We start from the raw sequence: 6,569 nt of genomic DNA, 5'->3' as shown, positions 1-6,569 counted from the left end.
TTTTCCTGTATTATAAAGATAGCACATGCTCATGCAGAAATTCATACAAAACACAGAAATTAAAGAAGCTAACACTTACCCATTAAGTCCAGAGGCATGCACTGTTAACACAGAGGTATATTTCCTCACGGCATTTTATATGAATACAAAGTATGTTGTTCTTTGCTCCTGGGCTCACACTATGGCCTGTTTTCCTCTTATGGTCGTTTCCTCATGTTGTTACATATTTTACAAGCATAATTTTTTTTTAAAAGATTTTATTTATTTATTCGACAGAGATAGAGACAGCCAGCGAGAGAGGGAACACAAGCAGGGGGAGTGGGAGAGGAAGAAGCAGGCTTCTAGCGGAGGAGCCTGATGTGGGGCTCGATCCCAGAACTCCGGGATCGCCCTGAGCCGAAGGCAGACGCTTAACCGCTTAACCGCTGTGCCACCCAGGCGCCCCTACAAGCATAATTTTTAATGGCTATAGACCACTTCATCGCTTCTGTGTTGTTGGACATTTCTGTATTGTAGGACATTTAGGTCCTTTCATTTTTGTTTTTTTTGTGTGTTTCGGGACGGTTTGTTTATTTATTAGTTGGTTGGTTTGCTTGTTTTGTTACCAGAAATACTTCTGGTCTGAAAATTTTTGCCTTTCATTCTTTCATTTGACATTTTTACTTTTCAGATGATACGTGCATGTGGCGTGTGAATATTTTTAATTAGAGAAAACGGTCGCTAGATTAGGGGCCCACTCTCCTGGCTTCTTTTTTCTATCTCACACACAAACAGCATTCTGACATTCTATGAGATTCTGCTAGCTACTGAAACCTCTAAAGATATTATAATACAGAGTCTCGAAAAACTGACACCAAATCCAATATTTTGTGTGAATGGAGCTTGAGGGAATGAGGAAAGTTTTTTACTCACTGCTAGAAATATCAGCTTCCCTGTTTTCCAGGGGAACAAGCTTTCAGGATCTTCCAAACCACAGTTACCTGGGAAAAAAAATAATATCCAATCCAACAGTGCTCATGACAAAAGAAAATCTAATTACATTTTATGAAAACAAATCTTCATTCAACTTCAACCATGTAACTGCAGAGAAGTGTCACAAATGATCTTGCGGAGAAACAAAACAATATTTTGCTTCATGTTGTAAATGCGACTTTTAAAAAAGCATGTCTCTACTCTGTATGTCCTGGCACCAGGGACGTAGTCGTGTGTTTAAAATATTGGATAGCAAAGTGATACTGTAAGAGCAATATTAATAATGAAAGGTCAATATAAATAGAGTGCATATGGCTCATAGCTCCCAGGAGGAAAGAAAAGGAATTAATATAAGGTCTTAGCACAGAACATGAACTTTACATTAAGCAAGATAATAATAATATTTATACAGTACTTTACATATTTCAAGCCCTTTCAAGCTACTGTCCACGTACACTATTAATTTCTAGTGATTCAGCAATGACATCAGTGAGAGTCATATAGGAAGGCTTTTATTTCCATAGTGTACAGGAGATATGTAATATGCCATTAACATGGGCATCTCATGATGAGGAAGAGGTGAAAAGGGGGGGACATGAGATGCGATATTCTAATAAACTCAAAATTTCAAGAAAATTTGTATTAGAAGTTTGGTAGAAAGAGACTCTGGCGGGGGAGGGGGTGTGGCTGGTGAGGTGGCGTTGGGGAAATTGTTGGGTGCCGAGAAGCCCCAGGTTCCTCCTTCTGGCTTGGGAGTCCCAAAATAGTGAGCAAGTCGAGTCCCTGCAGCTAGATCTATTTTCCAAGTTTGAGACTGAGCTCCATCGGAAAGATCCAGCTACAGGCTTTCTCATTTAAGAGCGAGGAGAGCAGAATGTAATCATTAGAGGTGCAGAAAGATACCTAGAGCTATTGGCATCGACATATGCTGTCCAGAAGTGGAAGGCAAAGTTAAATGGTGGGCCAGAAATTCAGTCTTTGAAGATTTCTAAAAGGGTCTGGAGACTGAGAGATGCTGTCACCAGACAGAGGCTGATAGGGTGGCGAAGAGGAGAGTCTACTGCATAGAAATCATTAGAGTCTGTTCTTACAAGTTTGGCAGGTTCCTGGTACAATTATATAACTACACATACATTTGGCGGATAGGGATGAATTATGTACTATGCATGTAATTACATGTAGCAAAATGTGTACTTTTATTTGGTGGGTATTTACATAGTAGAGTGAATAGTGTACTTAGAAATAATTAACATAAAGTATTATTTAAAAAACAAAACAATTAAAAGTAGTTTGGTTTTCTTGAGCTGCCCCCCCCCCCCAAAAAGAATCTGGAATCTTCCTTTTATTTATTCCAGTAGTCCATGCCAGATTGTTCTGGAAAGCAGTCGCCAAAGACAAAAGGAAGACAAAGTAATTTCCTTCTGTTATTCATACTCTTTTGATTTAAGGAAAAGGCCTCTTCAAATTTAAAGTGTCTCAAAACTTCTGTCTGGCCTTAGATATTCTTCAATTTAAAACATTTACAAATTCAGTCAACTCGAATGAATACCTTGATATAATTTTCCACTTCTGTTTTTGTAAAATTGAGATTCTCTTATGACTTATTAGGAGTACGATTCATTTTTACCCAGGTACCACAAAGTAACCCTGTGTTTACGTTTGTTTGTGAATAAATTATGATGTAAACATTTGGCATCATGTTTTGTTTCTGCTTATCTGAAATATTTCTTGTTGAACACCATTCAAAACCCGTTCTAATTGGGATGCAAAAATATTCAGAAAGTGAATTAAAGTTTCGGAATGAATTTCTTTAGTTTTCATTTCAAGTATATCACATGGGATAGAAGATCTCTGAATTTTTTCATTATCTGTGGAGTTTAGATCATTTTCCACCTTTTTCTGGAAATAAAGTTTCAAGATGAAACTTTGTTTTATGAGTCCATTATAAATAAAATCTCAACATAGAGACTGTGCGAGATAGAGTATGGCTTTTTTTTTTTTTAAATAATGTTCTACATTGTGAGACATTTTTCAGTTCGGAAGAACTTCTTGACGGTTAATTCCTTCAAAAAATTAGGTTAAGTGTATCAGAACAATTACTAACCTAGAATCTTTAGAAAACAAGGCAATGTATTTTCCTTTCTTGGGGGCTGTGAAAGAGGACCAATTTGGTCATCTTCAACCCATATGGTATTTTAGAGAATTTGCTGATTTTCACCTTAGGATTTAATCAACTATGTGTAGGTGTCGGGAGATAGGAGGGTCCACTGATGCCAGGAGTGCAGGAGAATGTAAATTTCTAAAAGTGCTGTACTATTTTCCGTAATTTACATTCATCGGTATCATCACACCTCCAATATGGCCCCTGTATTTTTCTGAGGCAAAACAAAATGGGTCAGAAAAGAAATTTAGGAATTCTGGACTCAGATCCTAGTTGTTAGTTGCCTTATTTGGTGCTAAGCTGTATTTCATTTAAAGGTGTCGAGACACGTAGATTTGGTTACACCCCCTCCCTCCCTCCCCCAATCTGGTTACTTGGGGCTTGATTTTTGAAAGCTAAGGATGGAGAACTAGTCACAAACTTGGGAACCGTGAGCTTTCTTTTCCTAAAGGGAGAGCCTGAACGTCAAAAAGTGAAAAGAATGCCTCTGGATTGTTTTCCTTGTGCTCCAGTGTAAGAAAATGACTTTTGGTCAAGATGCTTCCCTGTAGTGGGCCAGCTATCTTGCTAACCAACCTTTTTTTCCTACTTTGTTCTAGGGGGTTCTAGTCATCATCTTCCTGTCTTTGCGGGTCCTAATGGAGGTCTAAGTCCTAAAGCCTTTCCATTTTCTGAATATTTCACATAGAATACGAATCTGTAGATTGTTTGGATGTTGGCGGGTCCTAACCTTCCACGATGGTGAGACAAAGTCAAGCGGAAAAAGATAACGAAGGAAATAGTTTTTAGAAATAGATATACTTTGTTCTGATCCTGTGTCTACACTCAAGAAAAATAAAATGTACTTTTATAGGTCTCTGCTGATTACTTCACTCTGCTAAGATAATTTTTGATCAGTAGTTTATTTTGAATGCCTTTTTAAAGTGGTAACACTTTGCGGTGTTGGCACAGTAATTCCAAGCCCTCCTTTCCCCCCAGGAGAGCAAGAAGCCTTGTATAACGCAAAACTTTGGTAGAACACATCTAAATGTTATTTAAATAGAGCTTGACCTCTGGGCCAGTGTATTGTTTCTCTACTAAGTCAAGTTAGCATGCAAATAATGTAAATATAACCAGAAAAGTAACAAGGGTATCTAATACTCATCAAATTTATTTCTAAAGTATTGCAATGGATTCAGAACCCTGAATGCCAACCAGATGTACTTCTGGAGTATTACACAGGTCATATATATTTCGCTTTTTTTTTTTGGTTCAAACCCAGGGGATCGACACGATAATTAGATTGAGAACATCTGCGCCAAATCCAAACCATTTCCCTGATCCTTCCTTGAGCCTTCCCCACCGGAGGGTTTTGTTTTTTTTTTCTTCTTTAAGCCCTTGCACATTTTATTTGTCTAGCCACCTTTAGGGTAATTCCGAGGTCTCGCCTCCCTGCCACCGCACAAATAGGAGGGGAGCGCAGACGTACCCCAAAGAGTGAGATACGGTGGGGGGGGGGGATCGTTAGATGTGGCTTCTCGGCGGGACAGGACTTCCCAGAGGTGGCAGTGCAGTTTCCCGCCTGGGGCCTGGCTCCGGGACAGGGCGTGGCCAGGCGCGGGGCGCGCGGGTGGGCACGTGCGCGGGGACCCGAGGACGCAAGTGTCGGGGCGCCGCTGCCCTCTACCGGGCGGCGCGGTCGGAACTGCAGCACGGCCGCCTGCCTACTGCGCGCGCGGGCTCCGGCGCCCCACACCGAGGCGGTCCTCTGCGTTCCCGAGGTCGCCCACTGCCCTGCCCGGCGCGGCGTCACCGCATCTGGGGCCGAGGCTCGCGGCGCCCCCGTGCCGCGCCGCGCGCTCCCACCCACCTGCTTCCTACCCCTTCTGCTTGTCGAAGCCTAGACGGGGACGCCGACCTAGACAGCTGAGCGTTGACGACACTGAGGCTCCTGGTCGGCAGCGCGAGACCTGGGGCACGTGTATTCCCTAAATCTTGTGGCCTTTCATTTCCAGGCCCTTCATTCCAAACGCTTAATTCACCCCCATGATCAGCGCTAAGCCCTCGAACTCAGTTGAAAAGCAGTTCTATCCCACTTAAATGTTTTATTTTATATTCCATACGAATTTTATTTACCTATAATTTTCAAGATTAAGGAATTTGGGGGTTTGTTTAATTACACGTCAAATGAAGTGCGGGAGAGTACAAGTACAGTATTCCTTCTGGAAAGTCAAACTCAGACGTGTGTATAATCAATTAAAGATGATCATAAAACGTGTGCTTTTGTCAGGTTTGTGCGAAAAACGCAATCAAAAGCGAATCCGCTCTTGGGTTTAAATTTTAGCATTTCTGTAAACCAGGGACCATGCTCTCTGTTATAAGTGCACCTACTCTTTCCAAGTTTCTGCACCAAAAGGAGTGAAAACCGAAGTGTCTGAACTACAGGAAGTTTCCAGGGCTGTTCCGCTGAAGCGGTGCGGGGGGATACACAACGGTGCGCCAAGACTTTTCCTGTCTCGGCCTAAGCGGGCGCAGCTCGGGCGGATGGGGGCCGCTCGCACCCCTGGCCACCGGGATTGCGGTGCGCCTCGGTGCGTCGCGGGGACGGCGCTGCCACCGTTTTGGGCGTTAACGTGTGCAGCGACAGGAGGGTCAGGGCTGGTTTCACCCCAACTCCACTCCCCCCAACTTGAAACGCTGTCCCCGGCAGGCTCGGCCTGAGTCCGGCCGAGGCCCAGGGCGGTGGGTGTGCGGCAGCCTCCGGCCAGCGCGTCTCGCACGCGCGCGGCAGCCGTGGGCCGGGTCCGCGCCGGGTCGGAGCTCGGGCAGGTGGTCGCGGCGGCTCCGCGCGCTCGGGGCCCGCAGGAGGGCGAGCGAAAGCGGCGCGGCTCCGGCGCCCGCCTAGACGCGGCCGAAAGCCCCCGACCGAGGGCCCCGGAGGGGCTGCGCTCGGCCGCTGCCGGCCCCCGCGACCCCCGCGGGCCCGAAGCACGCCCCAGGTGAGCCTGGCCCGGGGCCTCCCGCGGGGGCCCGGGCGCCCCTCCCGCCGCCCTCCAGCGCCCCCTCGGGGCCGGGCCGGCGGCCGCCACCCGCTGGGGCCGGGGGCCCGGGAGGGGCGGGGGTCGCGGGCCGGGCGCCGGGCGCCGGGGGGAGGGGGCAGAGGCCGCGCGCGCCAGGCCCCGCGGCGGCCGCCGCGCCCTCGGGCTCCGACTCCGGCTCCGGCTCGGGCTCGCCATGGCTGCGGCGGCGCCGTGAGGAGGAGTCCGCGTCCTCCGTGGCGGCGGCGGCGGCCGGCTCCAGGCCGGGTTTTGGCGCCGCCCGCCTGCTGCCTCCTGGCGGCTCCTGAACTCCAGCCCCCTCTCTATCAGCCTCTCACTCCGTCTCAATATGTCTCAAGATGGCGGCCAATGTGGGATCGATGTTTCAATATTGGAAGCGCTTTGATTTACAGCAGCTG

This window comes from Ursus arctos, unplaced genomic scaffold (assembly GCF_023065955.2).
Source record: "Ursus arctos isolate Adak ecotype North America unplaced genomic scaffold, UrsArc2.0 scaffold_2, whole genome shotgun sequence".
In the NCBI taxonomy this organism is placed as follows: domain Eukaryota; kingdom Metazoa; phylum Chordata; class Mammalia; order Carnivora; family Ursidae; genus Ursus; species Ursus arctos.
Note: the sequence above shows the minus strand (reverse complement) of the source record.